General features: G+C 50.8%; 1 long non-coding RNA gene across 1 annotated transcript; it reads left to right on the plus strand.

Moving 5' to 3' along the window:
- The first annotated feature begins 9,798 nt into the window (after positions 1 to 9,798).
- On the plus strand, positions 9,799 to 14,069 carry LOC127041980 (uncharacterized). Its single transcript, XR_007771799.1, has 3 exons — positions 9,799 to 9,881; positions 11,630 to 11,712; positions 13,976 to 14,069. It is a non-coding gene; the product is annotated as an uncharacterized LOC127041980 (long non-coding RNA).
- Positions 14,070 to 16,854: the final 2,785 nt, after the last annotated feature.

A 16,854-nucleotide genomic window follows, 5' to 3' on the forward strand; every position in this document is an offset into this window, starting at 1 on the left:
GAAAACACAGAGACTGGCCACACACTGAGCAGTGGTAGCCAGGGCGGCTCGTAATGGAGGCTCAGGGGGGAGGGGTGTCATAACATTTTTTCCCAGATTTGGACCTTAGAGTCCAAAATATGGGTGTTAGCATGAAAACCTCCAAGCTTAGTTACCAGCTTGGACCTGGTAAAGCTGCCACCAGCCAGGGATTTATACAGTGCCTGGCTCACTGTGGTCTCCCCAAAACCTTCCCCGGGGGACCCCCAGACTCAGATGCCTTGAGTCTCACAACAAAGGGGAATAAACCATTTCCCTTCCCCCTCCTCCCCTCCAGGTGTTCCCTCCCTGGGTTCCTGGAGAGATATACAGAAGCAAGCTCCGTGAATCTAAACAGAGGGACTCCCCTCTCCCTGTTTCCAGTCCTGGAAATAGAAGTACCAAGATAGCTAATCTCTCTTCCCCCTTACCCAGAGGGTATGCAAAGTCAGGCTAGTAAATCTAACACAACAAGATTTTCCCCCTGACTTCTTCCTCCCACCAATTCCCTGCTGAGCTGCAGACTCAATTCCCTGGAGTCCCCACTAAAGAAAAAATCCAACAGGTCTTAAAAAGAAAGCTTTATATAAAAAGAAAGAATTGGACATAAAAATGGTCTCTCTGTATTAAGGCGACAAATACAGGGTTATTTGCTTAAAAGAAAAAAATGAATAAACAGCCTTATCAAAAAAGAATACAATTTAAACATTCCAGCAACTACACACATGTAAATACAAAAAAACCAATATAAACTTATTGTCTTATTATCTTTGTACTTACAACTTGGAAACAGAAGATTAGAAAGGCAGGAGATAGAAAAATCACTCTCATAGCCGAGACGCCACAGGCACAAGACAAAGAACAAAGAACTCACACACAAACTTCCCTCCACCCAGATTTGAAAAAGTCTTGTTTCCTGATTGGTCCTCTGGTCAGGTGTTTTAGGTTATTGGTGTTACCCCTTTATAGGTAAAAGAACATTAACCCTTAGCTATCTGTTTATGACAAGGGGGCTCAGCCTCCCCAAACCTTGCACTGCCAAGGGGACAGTGGGGCCCATGATCAGGGGCCCTGGCCAAGTTAGGTCCCCCTGGAAAAGTCTCCCCTATGTCAGCCCCAGGGCTGGAGGAGCTCCCACTCCCTGCTACAGCCCGGGGGCTGCAGCAGGGGCACAGAGCTTCTCTGGTCTCAGGGCCACAGCGGGGCAGGGGTAAAGGAGTGATAGGGTGGGGCTGGTGGGGGAAGGGGTGGAACAGAAGTGACAGTGGATGGGGCCATGGGTGGAAGGGGGTAGAGCCACAGACAGAAGGTAGGGGCATGGTTCTGGTGGCTGGGGCCCCCACACTTGTTCTCCCTTTCCCGGGGGTTTGGCATCACTAGCCCCGGCTTAGCGAGTAAGGGTTCAGTGGTCCCCATAATGTGGGGTGCTGACTCCTAGGGGGACACAGAGGAACATTCATGGGGGCACCTCAGGACCTGAGCCAGCCCACATAGAGGGAAGGGATGGAGCACCACTCTGCCACAGCTCTTCCCCAACACCACCCTCAGCCTGAGACTCTGGCTCCCAGCCCGGCGTCGACCCCTTTACCCCTGTCCGCACCCCTCTCCCCAGCAAGCAACAGCCCCACTCCTCCCAGCCCCGGTTCTTGACCGCGGCTTCCGAGGGGCCACAGCCATGGCTAAGAGGGCACAATGTGAAATGTTTGGGGACCACTGGTTTAGGGTGACGTCCTCAATCACTTCTCTGCAGTCCAATAAAAGCTATTCCTCACTCACCTACCCCTCCATCAGGACGGACTAGGTGTGTTCTGCTGCCCTTCACTCATACAGGAAGGAGAATAACATTTCATTCCACTCAATCCTAAAGTCATTTAGTAACCCAAGACCTATCCCAAACTGGTCATTTTGGGGAAGCGGCCCCATCATGCTGCATAGCTAGGCAGAGTAGGTGTGTCTATGCAAACACGGTCTGTTCCGGAAGTCTTTCCCCAGCTCCTCACTAGGTGAGAGAGGGGAGCTCATTCAGACCCTGCTTACGCTTAGTATTTAAAAACTCCTTAGTGTCCCTATCTCTGCCGGCCTTAGATTTCTCCTCCTGTCCGTTTTTTGACAGCTCAGATGAGGTGACCGAGTGGTTAAGGTGATGGACTGCTACCCCATTATGCTCTGCCTGCATGGGTTCAAATCCCATTCTCATCAGAGGCATTTAGTCTTCACCCTCCTTTATAGACAACCATCTCCCCGTTTGGTACAATAACAGATCAAACAATGTTGCTTGTGTTACCCAAAATTGGGTCAGTTAGTAAGCTTAGAGAGGACTAATAATGCCCCTCCCCCCCAGAGTTTGGCAGAAAGCAGCACATTTATTAGCTTGATAGCTAAGCTCAAACGAAGGGATGGGGGAGGGTGTCACACTCATACTCACGCTCCCAGGACAGGCCTGGCAGTGGAGATGTCAGGATCCTTTAAGGTAAGTGTCTCACAGCGCAACGATGGACGGTGCGATGAAGATCAGTCTCCCTGAGGTGCAATAGAATGTAACACAGCGAACCACTGGCCAGATGGGCCGGGTGAAGGGCATTCACTGGAGGTACAAAGGAGAGTGTGAAAGCCACTTCACAGGCATTCGAAGAGGGAAAGGACACAAGCTGGGGGAGTTTAACAGACCTTTTGAGCATACAGGTTATACAGAGCATACAGATCACTGCTGCTCCTACAACATGATAAGTTCTCAAGCAGCATGTTTCTTACTTTACCCATCTGTCAATTTTGATGATTATTGATGGAAATATTTTGCCATTGGGTTGTGTGGTTACACAGAAATTGACATTTACCAACAAATACACAATTCTTCCAAGCCTGCCTAGTCTGCAGTTGATGGGTTTAGAGGGACACATTCACTCTTCCAGGTCCCCATTCCAGGCCTGTGCTCTCCAGGTTGTCAACTTCCCGCACTGCTGGGATCCTTCCCTCATCTCCCCGCAAACCACTGCCCCACCCCCACTTCTGGGGTCCCCTCCCTACACTGTCTAACTCCACTGCTGGCAGGATCCCTTCCTGTTCCTTTCATTTCCTGCCTCCACTCTGGGCAAAAGCTCTGCACTCTTCCCACACCAGAAGTTGTACCCAGGCCACCTGGGTGAAAACCAGGAATCCTGAACACTAGCCCATATGGGACTATTGTTGCATCTGACGAAGTGGGTATTCACCCACGACAGCTCATGCTCCAATACGTCTGTTAGTCTATAAGGTGCCACCGGATTCTTGGCTGCTATTATTACTACAACTCAGGCCTTGGCTACACTGGAGAGTTACAGTGCAGGTGGTGGCATTACAGCGCTGTAACTTACTCCCCGTCCACACTGGCAAGGCACATACAGGGCTGTATCTCCCTGGCTACAGTGCTGCATGTGCTCCACCTCGACGAGAGGAATAAAGAGAACACAGCTGGTGATGCAGCGCTGGGGTGCCAGTGTAAACAGTGATTAATCTTACTACGCTGTCACTGACCTCCGGAACCTTCCCATAATGCTTTTAAGTAGAGATAACGCTCTTTGTTTTGGTGTGATGCCTCTGTTTGTTTTGTTGTGAGCTCAAGGCTCCCGTAGCTGCTTATCTAAAAACCAAACACAGTTACTGTTGGCAGTGAATGAGCAGAGGCAGGGGGATCCCTTTGGAACACCCACAGCTGGTGTTTGCTTGAGGAGAGAAGCAGCCGGGTGGGCACGGGGGGGGAGGGGTCTGTTTTGGATCAGCGGCTTATCTGGTCTGTGAGGAAAAAAACAAAGGCGGCTATTTGCATTTAGTGAATGAGAGAGGGGTGGGGGGAGGAGGCTTGAACTTGACAGGCAGGGAGCTGACACAGTGTCAGCTCCAAAAATCCACTCGCTCTGTCTCCCCCACGCTCCGTGTCACACTCCACCCCACCCTCCTCTTTTGAAAAGCACATTGCAGCCACTTGAATGCTGGGATAGCTGCCCATAACGCACCACTCCCAACAGCGCTGCAAATGTGGCCATGACAGAGTGCTGGTAGCTGTCAGTGTGTCCACACTGCAGCGCTTTCCCTAAACAGCTGTAGGAAGACAGCTTTAACTCCCAGCGCTGGACAGCTGCAAGTGTAGCCAAACCCTCTCTAAGCCAACCCCTTATGAGAACAGCAGGGACTAGCATGACTAGATGTCCCGATTTTTGGGTCTTTTTCTTATATAGGTGCCTATTAACCCCACCCCCATCCCAATTTTTCACATTTGCTGTCGGATCACCCTAGCAGGGGTTGCACACAGGGCTGCATTAAGCTTCAGGTGCTGAGGTTTCCCTCTCTCCATTCCCAGAGCCTGTGATCAGGAATCAGACATCAGGGCTCCCAGGTGCTGCACAGACCATGACTGAGATCAGACCCCATATTATGCAAGATGCTGTACAAACCCTGGGCAACACTGAGACACCCAGGAGGTTCCCCTCAATTTCCCTGAGCCTCTGCTGCCCAACTTCTTCTGAATCCCTCTGGCTCATCCCCACCCACAAAAAACCCACCTTTCCAAACAGTCCTTCTTTCCTTGCCCCCTGATTCTGGTTTCACACCCTGGGACCATCTCCTCTCTTTGTCTCTCCCCCTCCAGGTGAAGCAGAGATGGAGGCAACTTCAGCCACTGGAGTCAGCCTCAGCGAGCACTGCAGCCGGCCCCGGGGGAGGGGGGGTGTGTGCAGACACAGGAAGGGAGCAGGGGGTGCTGGGAAGAAGGCGGCAGGAGAACAAAGCTCAGAGACCCAACATGGGGAAATTCCAGGGGGCGGGGCTCTGACACATCCCAGGTGCGGGCAGCTCCTGGGGGCGGGGCTCTGGCTCAGCTCGGGGGCGGGGCAGCTCCTCGGGGCGGGGCTCCAGCACAGAGGGGCAGCAGCTCCTGGGGCGGGGCTCTGGCACAGCAGGGCGGGGGCCTGGCAGGGGCAGCTCCTGGGGGGGCTCTGGCACAGCCCATGGGCAGGGCAGCTCCTGGGGGCGGGGCTCTGGCACAGCCCGGGGGCGGGGCAGCTCCTGGGGGCGGGGCTGGCACAGCCCAGGCAGGGCAGCTCCTGGGGGGGGCTGGGCGGGGCAGCGGGGCTCTGGCAGCAGCTCCTGGGGGCGGGGCTCTGGCACAGCCCATGGGCAGGGCAGCTCCTGGGGCTCAGGGGCAGGGCAGCTCCTGGGGACAGCGCTGCCAGCCCATGGGCAGGGCAGCTCCTGGGGGCGGGGCTCTGGCACAGCCCATGGGAAGGGTAGCTCTTGGGGGCGGGGCTCTGGCTCAGCTCAGGGGCGGAGCAGCTCCTGGGGGCGTTGCTCTGGCACATTGGGGATCCAGGTGGGGACAGAGATTGGGGCCCGGGGGTTGCCCTTGGTGTGTCTGGCGGTGGCGGGAGGGGAGAAACCGGAGCTGCAGGCGGGGGAAGGGCGTTGGGATATTGTGACTCGGAGCCCCCGGGGAATTAGAGGCGCTGGGGGGCAGGAAAGTGACTCTGCCCCAGGGAGGCTGGGAGAAGCCTTGAAGGCGCCTCGGCCCCAGTGGAGCTGCAGGAGGATCCGCCCACCCGCCCCTCTGGAATGGGGGGCCGGGGCCCGGCCATCGTGTGGGGGGGAGGGCCGGGCCCCGGGCCAGGCGGGGGGGGCGGTGTATTAAATCCCTCCCCATAGCAATGTGCTACTCCCGGGCACTGCGCATGCCCAGTAACAGCCGCTGAAGCCGCTGCCCTTCCCCCTGCCCGGACCAGCCGTAACGTTCCGCCGGGCGCTGGGGGTGGGGGTGGGGCTGGAGCGGGGCGGGGGAGTAACAGGGAGCGTGGGAGGGGCGGGCGCACAGCAGGAAATTGATGGGCGGGGGGGGTCAGGCAGCTGGAGGCAGGGTTCGTGGGGGGCTAAAGGGCACAATACGGGCTGGGGGGAGGAGCAGGACTTGAGCTCAGGGGGAGGCGCTGGCAGAGCCCCTCCCCTTTGGTGTGAGGGCGGAGGTGTCGAGGGGGGAGGAGAAGCCGGAGTTGCAGTGGGGGGAGGTCACTGGGGTGGGGGTGTAGATCTGTCTCTGTGCAGCCAGGACATTCCCGGGGTGGGAGGGAGGTGAGTTAACTGGATCCTGTCCCTGTTTTTGCCACTTCCTCCCACACACACATTCTCTCAAGATTTCCCCTTTTCTCTCTCATTATCACACGTGGCTATAAAATCCAGGGAGATTCTCCTCCCCCCGCCCCCAATGATCAGCTCTCTAATTGCCTCTGATTTTCCCTTTTCTCTCCATACTTCTCAAATGTCAATTTAAAATCTCTCCGATGGGGGGTGGATTTTCCCACCCATTTTATCTGCAGCGATTTGTCCTTGTTTGGGTGGGAAATTGTTGCCCTGGGTCATTCCCCAGAACATGTCTCCCACTGGAGTGGGATGGGATGAGGTTCCCGTTCTCTGCCAGGGCAGGGAAGGGAAGGGAGGAGCACATCCCCCATGGAGACTGCCCAGACCCCATTTCCCAATTCCCCTGCGGCCCCCTTCCATTGTCCAGGGAGCCTTCCAGCTCCCCCCCCCGCCCTTAAATCAGCTCCTCAAAGGGCTCTGAGCTGCTCACCTGAATGGTTGCCCGTGGCTGGGGGAGACCATCACATTCTGTTTATGTATTGGACCGTCATATGAAATCCAGTCCAACAGTCCCCCTTTTCCACTAGTTATTTAATAGCAACATCAAATCCCCTCCGATCTTGGTGGTTTTCTCTCATGTTATCAAATGTCCTTTGTGACAGGGTTCTCTCTGCGAGTCTCAAAGATTGATATAAAATACCCCAAACATTTGCCCACTTCTCTCTAGTTGCTTTATTTCTAATTGAATATGATGGGTTGTTTCCCAATGTGCTAAGATGCAGCCGCCTCTGGGGTGGATCCATGGTGGTCATTATTTGCTAGTGACAGCCTGTGGATCTTTCTTGCCCTCCAGGCCTTCCATTCTCCTTTTAAAGAAGCACTCCCTAGACTCCCTCTGCCTGTGTGACTGGCCAGCAGGAGGTGGTGTTAACTTTCTAGCCACTTCTCACACTCTGTGAGGTAACACTTGCAGGGGCAGGGAAGGTGTCTGTGTGGGGAGATTGCAGCTGAAGGGGCTTTGTGGTAGGGGGAGGCCTCTGGGTGGCTGGGCAGGGGGTACCCTAGTCAGGTTGGTGGGTTGTGGAGGTTTGGGGTTTTCGGGGGTGGTGGTTCTGATGTGCCCATCCCTGAGGCTATGGGTCCTGGAAGTGAGTATCGCTGGGGGCCTGGTGGCTGCAGAACAGTGGGGGTGGGTGTCTCTTGGGGAGGCGGGACAGAGGGTTAGAGGGAGCCTGGTTCTGTGCCAGGGGCTCTGTCTGTGCTTCCCCCGTTGGTTCCTGGTTTTGTTGCCATGCCCAGTGCACAGAGCTGGGGGAGGGGATCCCTGGCACTAGGTGAGGGCATGCCAGGGAAGCAGAGTGATGGGTCGCACTGTAAAGCATCAGGGGGTCACACTGGGCAGAGGAGGGGGTCCCAGGCAAATGTCAGGGTAGATCGTTCTGGAGGGTGGGGAAGTTCCTAGGCAGGCAGTGAGGGACTGAGTTCCCAGTGGGGGGGTCCCGTGAGGGGGTCCCTGGCTGCTGGGGGCTCTTGGTGGGGGGAACCCTTTGGGATTCCCAACCTGGCAATCATGGTGTGGTGGGGGTTCTCTTCCGGTGGGGCTTTGAGTGGTATCTGGGGTCCCTGGCCAGGGAATCTGGGGACTGCGTCCCAGGGAATATCTGATGGGATCCTGGCTGGGGGGTGTCTGGGGCCCCTGGCTGGGCTCTGGGTACTAGGGGTTGTCTGGGGGCTGCTGCTAACCATGATCCTTCTCTCTGGTCAACTTGTGCTAGAGTTCTGGCTCCTAGTCACCAGGTCACCAAGTCCATTCCCCAGTCACGTGCCCTGTCACTGTGATAACTTTCTGTCCACTTAGCAAACACTGTTAGTGTGAAATCACAGAATTTACTTTTCTCTTCTTTTGAAAACTGCAGTAACTTTCGGTTCCGTTTGGAAAATTTTTTGCCCCCAGTCCTTGTCCTAGATCTGCGGGGGTGAGGGAGGTGGGAAGGGAGTCAGCACTGCCACACGATGGTCTTTTCCACAGCGTTCTGAACTCATTCTTTCTGAAATCCGGTGTCATTGAGACCGTTGTTAATCCAGAGTCACTGTATGGAAAGACAAGGAGTGATTCCAGATGGACAGTGGGTCAAATGAGATCAGCCATTCTCCCTGTGAGGAGGGGCTCCCATTAGCTGCTCTCCCCAGAGAGCTAAAGGAGGGAAGCTGCTCATACACTCTGTCCCTCTCTGCTCAGGATATTGGGGTTCAGCTTCCTGGGTCAGATGCTGCAGCCTCCATTGTGATCTGGGAGACCAGGCTTGGCAGCTGCTGCTCCCCCAGTGGGGCTCTGTGCTGGGAAGTGACCTTAATTAAAGCTTCTTCTCTGCCCGGCCCAGGGGATGACTTTCTGCAGCTGGTCCTAGCCCCCTAGGGCAGTCCTGGGCCCTGTTATTACTAAATTCTGAGCCAGAGTCTCCAGGTAACTGAAAGACCTCAGGGAATGTCCTAGGGTCTGGCAAGAAAGTGACTCTGCACAAACAACACCACCTCATTTCTCCTCCCATTAGCGGTTGCCAGGAGGAAATCCAGCCATGGGAGAGCAAAGCCCCCAGGAATGGGACTGTCCCAGCCAGAGGGGCAGGGAGAGAGGACAGGGGAAGGAGAGACTGAAAGGGGCAGTGGGAGATATAAATGTGGGGGAGAGATTTCCAGCTCTGGCAGGAGGGACCAGGTGTAAATTGTAATAAACAGATTGAGCATTTCCCAGCATGACAGAATCTAGGGTGTCTGTCTGCAGGGAAAGGGCCTGGGGGAATTGTGATGTGAAATTAACTAAAACCGGTTCTGAAACGCCCACAACTGCCCTTCTCCCCCAGACAGGCTGCAGAATGTTTTGCTCCAGCTCATCCCAGCCTGGCGTGGGACAGGGAAGAGAAATGGCTGCAGTGGAGTCAGTCCAGGTAGAGATTATCGGGGGGTTGCTGGTGGGTTCCTGCTGGAGGAAAGGGAGAGCAAATACACCAGAGGTGGGAAGGTTTGCAGAGTCTGGTTTGGAGGTTGGAGCGGGGCAGGAAATTCACAGCGTGGGGAAAGGAGGAGGCCAGGGTGTGGCAGACCTGCTGGGAGTTATTTACTAAGTGGCCTAGATTCTAGGAACAGACCCAGGAGGTTTGGAGGTGGAAATGCCCTAATTTGTGAAGAGAGAAAATAACCCACCTACATGGAGCTAGTCAAACTGACCAGACTTCTTGTGCTGGAGCCTGACCTCATTAACCATCAGCTGCTGTGAGATATAAAGGGGACACCCATGAGTCAGGCTTATTGGAGCTGCCTCTCCCTTCATATCCCGCTCCTCACAATGAGGAGGGTCTTGGGCATCCTACCAGCGAGCTCTCCCTGGACCCTGCTAGGGGCTCCATCTCCTCTATCAGTCAGTGGCTAGTAGGGGGTGATGGATATGCTGGGAGAGATAAGGGGCTCTCTCTTCATCCCCTCACCCTGGCATTTGCTGGATACTCAGAGCCAGGTCGAGGTGGGACTCTCCTGACTATGATCCACCCAGAGCTTCCATTTGATTCACTCTTCTCTGCCACAAATAGTGGGGCTGTGAGTGGGGCAGCAAGTCCTTAGTGTTGGACTCTTACTCTTTCAGGGGCTGGCGACCTTCAAGGAGATGGCTATGTATTTCACCAGGGAAGAGTGGGCTCTGCTGGACCCCACTCAGAGAGCCCTCTACTGGGATGTCATGCAGGAGAACTATGAGACTGTGACCTCGCTGGGTAAGGGTTCCTGTCCCTTCTGTTCTTGGAAGGGAAAATGAAGAGTGAAGGTTCACGCCACCCCCACAATGCCATCTGTACCCTGTCCTGTTTCAGCATCACCCCAATAGGCCAGTGACACACATAATACCAGAGACTCTCCTCTGCTGCAGAACACTTTGGGAACAGAGCACAGGAGCCGTATTGCACAGTGTCAAATATCTCCTGTTTGCTCAAGTGAAACTGGGGGTTAGGTCTGGCATATCTGTCCCATACCCCTAATCATTTTTGTTGCCCTTTTCTGAACCTTTTCCAATTCCAATATATCTATTTTTGAGATGGGGTGACATGTGCATGCAGTATTCAAGATGTGGGTGTATCATGGATTTATTTGCTGTTTTTACAAATATGATCTATGAGATATTCTGTCATATCTATCACTTTCTCAATTATTTCCTACATTGTTCACTTTTTTTCACTGCTGCTGCACATTGAGTGGATGTTTTCAGAGAACTATCCACAGTGACTCCAAGATCCATCTCTTGAGTGGAAACAACTAATTTAGACCCCATCATTTTGTATGTATAGTTGGGATTGTGTTTTCCAATGGGCTGCACTATGTGCTATCCTGTCATCTAGTACTGCTGAGATCCTGGATTCAGTAATATCCCTGCCCTTCCTGTTTCCTCTCTGTCAGCAAGAAGCAGTGCCAGGGACACTTGCCCTCTTTCTGGAGTCTTCGGTTTCTGGGACATGGATTTACTTTCTCTGTGTTGTAAGAGGCTCTGTCATAATGAGTGTCTGTGATGTTACCCAGAGTACAATGTGGACTTTTAAATAGCTGTCCCCTCAGTCCTCCAGCATGGGGTGCCTTTTCCACTGTTTTCCCGCGAGAACAGCCCCTCTTGGCCAATTAACACACAGTCTTCAGCATGTAACTCACTCCCAGCTACACAGTATTGAGTGCTGCTAGACAGCCACTCATGAATTACACCTCAGGAAAAAACCAGCAAATTCTCAAGTGCCCAACTTTCCCCCAGAAATGTGCATCTTGCACTGTCCAGCACTCTAGTGAACGACCCAAGCTCATATGAAGTCTGTCATTTCATCAGTGGAAAATGACATGCACCAGCTTGTTATCCCAAACAGAGTTTCCAACACACTTCAATCCACACATACTGGTTAGATGAACAATAAACCAAGATTGTTAACTACCAAAAACTAAAACTAGGCCCAGTCCATGAAAGGGGCACTCCCAGGAGAGACTGTATAAAGGCTGGAACATGAAACACCTTTGTAAACCTAAGACAGCTGCCTTGGGGACAATGACAGGGAGAATCCCCCAGAGTGACTCCTTTGTTTCTGCTCTTCTCTGGCCTCCGATTGTTTCTTCCAACGTGGAGTACTTTGCACTTTTCTCTACTGAATTTGATCCTATTTACTTCAGATCATTTCTCCCGTTTGTCCAGATCATTTTGAGTTTTAATCCAATCCTCCAAAGCACTTACAACCCCTCCCAGCTTGGTGTTGTCCGCAAACTTGATATGTGTAAGAGAGAGACTGTTACTGGGAGGGTTTCCCCATGTGTCAGAGGGTTACATCCTGGTGGGAGGGGGCTAGGCCTGTACTGGAATAAGGTCACTCTGTGCTTCACAGTGTGCTAGAACCTAGAATGTGCATTAGCAGGGGAAAAGCTGGGGGCAATCGGCTTGTGGATTGGACAAAAGCCTAGTCTGAATTCTCACACCTTGCCCTTTTCACCCCGGCAGGCCAGAGAATAACATCCATGTTTTGCTGCAGATCATCTCGTCCTCCCAGGGGCAAGGAAATGGCTGCAATGGAGCTGGCTCAGGTAAGAGATTATCAGGGTGGCGGGCTCTGCTTGGAGGTTGAGGAGCAGTAAATGCATAAGAGGGTGGGAATTGCTAGAGGTGGTGGGAAGCAGGAAATATCTCGGGTGGAGAAAGGGAGGGACAGCATGTGACAAACCTGCTGAGACTTGTGTAGTGTAGGGGCGTGATGGGTTGCACCCCCAGGAGGCAGTTTGTGGAGCTTCTGGGAACTGCTGTGTCCTCTAACCCTCACGCTGGGCTGGCCCTTCTCACACTGCTTGCTGGAGATTTCGCCAGCCTCTCCAGGGCCTGTTATCACCCAACACAACAGCAGGTGGCGCCATGCAGCCAACTAAGCTACCTGAGTGCGTTACCTAAGCCACTCAAGGACAGATAGAAGACAAGAGCCAATTTCCCACTCCCCAACCTTGCACACTTGCTGTAGTATAAATCCAGAATGATACCATCTTATAGTGCACAGGGATCTCTATAATGCAAGCTCATTAATGTAGTCCCCTTCCCCTCGATATGGGACAGATGTGCACAACAAGCTGAGATTTTCCCAGACACTTCACTCAAAATACGCTGGTTAAGATAAAGCATCAAACAAGTTTATTAACTGCAGAAAGATAGATTAAGTGATTATAAGTGATAACAAACAGATCAAAGCAGATTATTTAGCAAATAACCAAAACTCAGACTAAGCCTAACATACTAGATGGATAGAATTTGAATTAGCAATTTCTCCCCTGACTGATGGTACAAGCAGTCCTCCAAGTTTCCATACACAAGCTAGAATTCTCTTGATCCTGGAGCAGCACTTCCCCCACATCCGTTTTTGTTTCTCAGGTGTTTCCAGAAGTTCTCTTGTGTGGAGAATGAGGCCAAGAGATGATGTCCACACCCCACCTTATGTAGCTTTTCATATGGTGGGAACCTTATGTTCCAAACTCAGTTCCTAGTCCAGTTGTGGAAAAATACAGGTACTAAATGGAGTTTAGTGTCATGTGGTCTGGTCACAGGCCCTGCTGAGTCATAGTAGACATGACTCATAGGCTGGCTGAAACATTCACAGGAAGGCTAAGCTCTTCCACAGTCCATTGTCTTTGTTGAGCCATCAGCACTGTCTGGCTTCTTCATTGTTGTACCTGAAAGGCTCATTGTGGGTGTTACCCAGAGTAAGCACATTTGAAATACAGATACAGAGTCAATATCCATAACTTCAGATACGAACATGATATGTGCACACAAATAGGATAATCATATTCAGCAAATCAGAACTTTTCCAGTGACACCACACATGATGCATCTTCTACAAAATAGATCATAATTATGTCCTAATCATATTATAATCATACCACTATGATGAATATGGGGGTGTAGTGTCAGATAGGTCCTAATTTCAAGGCACAGGAGTTGGGAATGGAACTTCCCCTCTTTGTGGAACAGGAAATAACCCTCCAGCCAGGGCTGGGACAACTTCCCAGACTCTCAGCGATGGAGCCTGAATCTACTGACATTTCATTAATTACCACCAACCCCAATCTTTGTGGCAACTGTAAACTTTATCAGTGATGATTTTGTACTCTCTTCTAAGTCATGGATAAGAATGTTAAATAGCACAGGGCCAAGAACCAATCCCTGCAGGAACCTGCTAGAAAGAAATCCACTCGATCATGGTTCCCCATTTACTATCAGAGTTTTAATCTATTTAATGTATGCCGTGTTTATTTTGTATCATTCTAGTTTTTTTTAGTAAAAATATTGTGCTAATCAAGTCATGTCCCTTACGGAAGTTTAGGTATATTACATCAATACTATTAGCTGCAACCAAACTTTTGATCTCATCCAATAAGGATATCCCGTTAGTTTGATAGGCTCTATTTTCTCTAAACCTTTGTTAATGGGCACTACAATTCTGACCTTCTAACTTCTATTCTTTATGATTGACTTCCCCTTTCTTCCATATATTTTATTTGGAGAGTGCTTGGATTCCTACCAGGGAGCCACTATCAGGGTCCAGAGACAGCCCCATCTCCTATATTAAGCTCTGGCTAGTAGCTATGTGATAAATGTGAAGACCCTGCTTCTGTCTGTCAGATGGGAGACACAAAGGTTCTCTCTTTCTACCCTCTGATGCTCCTGGCTGCTGTAAGCAAGGTGGGGTGGGACTCTGTTAACATGTGCCTCCCGGAGCTTCCATTCCCTGGTGCTGCTGTTCCGTGAATAGTGGGGTTGTGAGTGGGTCAGCAGGTACTGAGTATTGGACTCCTGCTCTTTCAGGGGCCGGTGACCTTCGAGGAGGTGGCTGTGTATTTCTCCAGGGAAGAGGGGACTCTGCTGGACCCCACTCAGAGAGCCCTCTACAGAGATGTCATGCAGGGGAACTATGAGACGATGGTCTTGCTGGGTAAGGATTCCTGTCCCTTCTGTTCTTGGAAGGGGAAATGAAGAGTGAAGGTTCATGCCACCCCCACAATGCCATCTGTACCCTGTCCTGTTTCAGCATCACCCCAATAGGCCAGTAACATACATACTACCAGAGACCCTCCTCTGCTGCAGAACACTTTGGGAACAGAGCACAGGAGCAGCATCACACAATGTCAAATATCTCCTCTTTACTCAAGTAAAACTGGGGTTAGGTCCAGCATAATGAACAGAAGCTTCCTACCCCAGCCTTCTCTCAAACCTGAGCCTTCTCTACCCAAACCAGAATGTGCTTGGGGTGTAACAAGCAGGCGGCTGGAGTCAGAGCTGCCAGTCCAGGGTTACTTATCATACAGACACTCAGTGCGTCCTTGAACGCTGGCTGGGAGTATCCAGACAGGGGAGCTCCAGCAGCAGAACACTGAATCTCACCCAGGATTACAGATGACACAACTCCTCGCTGATCTGGATTGCACCCCAGCATGTGAAAATGGCCTAGGTTGGTAGTGACATTTCTTGAGACATGGAGAGTCTTGCTCCCATATCACCAGGTGTAATAAAAATAACAGGAAAGGCCAAATATGGAAAACTGATTGTTCAGCTTGCTTTTGACCTGCATCATATTTTGCAATATATTCCAAATAAGGAAATTAACGTGCAACGTATGTGTCATTGTTTGTGGTTTTAAGCTGTAAAAGGCTTGTGTGATTTTTAGCTCAGGAACAGTATTCCAATAGCTGTCGCCCCCTGCGTGCTTGTAACCAAGAAAAGAGCCTCAGGCTGAGCTGATTCAAATATTAATCCTGTGGTCGTTTTCCACAACAGCCTCAATAGGTCCCTGTGATGGAATGTAAGGCTACATCTAGACTACCCACCGTATCGGCGGGTTAAAATCGATTGCTCGGGGATCGATATATGGCGTCTCATCTAGACGCCATATATCGATCCCCGAGCGCGCTTATATCGATTCCGGAACAACACCAACCCCAACGGAGTTGCTGATTTGACAGGGGGAGCCGCGGACATCGATCCCGCGCGGTGAGGATGGGTGAGTAATCCGATCTTAGATATTCGACTTCAGTTACGTTATTCACGTAGCTGAATTTGCGTATCTAAGATCGATTTCCCCCGTAGTGTAGACCAGCCCTTAATGTCTTCACACCTTCCCCTGCAGGAGAATGGCTGTTTGACCAGCTGTTTGCCTTGCTGTCTCTGAGGAACTGGTCTGTGGGTGTTCCCCAGAACTGTAACTTTTTCAGTAATATCATACTGTAAAATCTCACAATTTTACATACAGTGTTACTACACATTTTAACAGGAGGATAATATTCAGTAGGTTATGCGTTTTCTAATGATACCTCACAAGCCATACTGGGTACAAAATTGATCATAATTTTCTAGAAGAGTGAACACAGGGGTACAGATTGACACAGTGTCTGTGTGTGTGTTCCCAGCAGATATGTGGGTATTTCAATCCCTCATAAGCACAATGTTTGGCATCTTCAAGGAGCTGGGAACTGGTCCTGGGAATTCACTAGTTTAGCAAGTGTGAGACTGCATGAAATTGTGAGACACTTTGGTATTAATAATAAAATAATATAATCTGATAAAATTGCAATGAATCATGCTAGGTATGCCATGTAAAGTGTCAGTGAAAATGTTATGATTTGCCAAGTATGATAATTTTGTTTCTATGTTTCTATCACCTTTGTATTGTGAGTTACAGATATGTAAGGTATATCTGTATTTCCAGACTTGTGCAGTTTTTCTGGGTGACACCCCCAGACATATTGGCATCAACATTGCCTAGCATGTTTGATGGCCCATTGAGGGTCATCAGCTGTACAATGAACCTATGGACCAAGGGGACACCTATTGAGTCAGCAAGACATGCCGGGGTTTGCCTGTGTAATGAAACCTCCAAAGCTTTTCCATGCCATGTGCTGTGAAGCTTGTGTTTGGGACACAGGAAGTACAAGCCACATGGCAAAAGGAATATAAAGCGCAGCTGCATCATCTCCATCTTGTCTTCAATCCCCCTCCTACCTCTGGAGCAACTTCTCTACAAACTGAACCCTGGAACAAAGGACTGAATGACCCATCCAAGCTGTGGATGCGTTTCCAGACAGACTTTCAAGCCAGCAACTCACCAATACTGCTAAGAACCTGATATATCCATTTTGGAATGTATCTGACTGCTTTTCCATTTAAATTCTTTCTGTCTTTCTTTCTTTTAAACCTTTAGTTTAGATGCTAAAGAATTGTCTGGAAGGATGGAATTTAACTTCATTCTTTCATTTGTTCTTTCTTCTAAACATTTAGTTTAATTGCTAAAGGATTGGCTGGCAGCATGGTATTTTGGATGAGATCCAAACCTGGGTAATGTGGCTAACCTTCTACCCACCCACTTCCTGGATCCAATTAGGATCACTCTCCTGCTGCCCTCTGGCCATGCTGTATCACAGTGAGCAGAGTTTTAAATAACCTCTCACTGTACGGGACCTAGTTGCTGATTAGGAGTCAGAGAACTGTCATGCAATAAAGGGGGCCGTGTGATTTCTTTCTTCAGAGTCTCGTTAACCAGTGTGGGATCAGAAACACAGTTTGTGACTGGTCAGTGAGTTTAACTTCAGTGTTAACCACCAGTATGGGGAGCATCTGCTCTCCCTTTTTCAGCCTGCTCTGACCTTGGCATTTTCAGTGAGGACTGCCCAGGCACACTAGGTCACACTAAG

The sequence above is a fragment of the Gopherus flavomarginatus genome, unplaced genomic scaffold, assembly GCF_025201925.1.
Source record: "Gopherus flavomarginatus isolate rGopFla2 unplaced genomic scaffold, rGopFla2.mat.asm mat_scaffold_1301_arrow_ctg1, whole genome shotgun sequence".
Taxonomy (NCBI): Eukaryota; Metazoa; Chordata; order Testudines; family Testudinidae; genus Gopherus; species Gopherus flavomarginatus.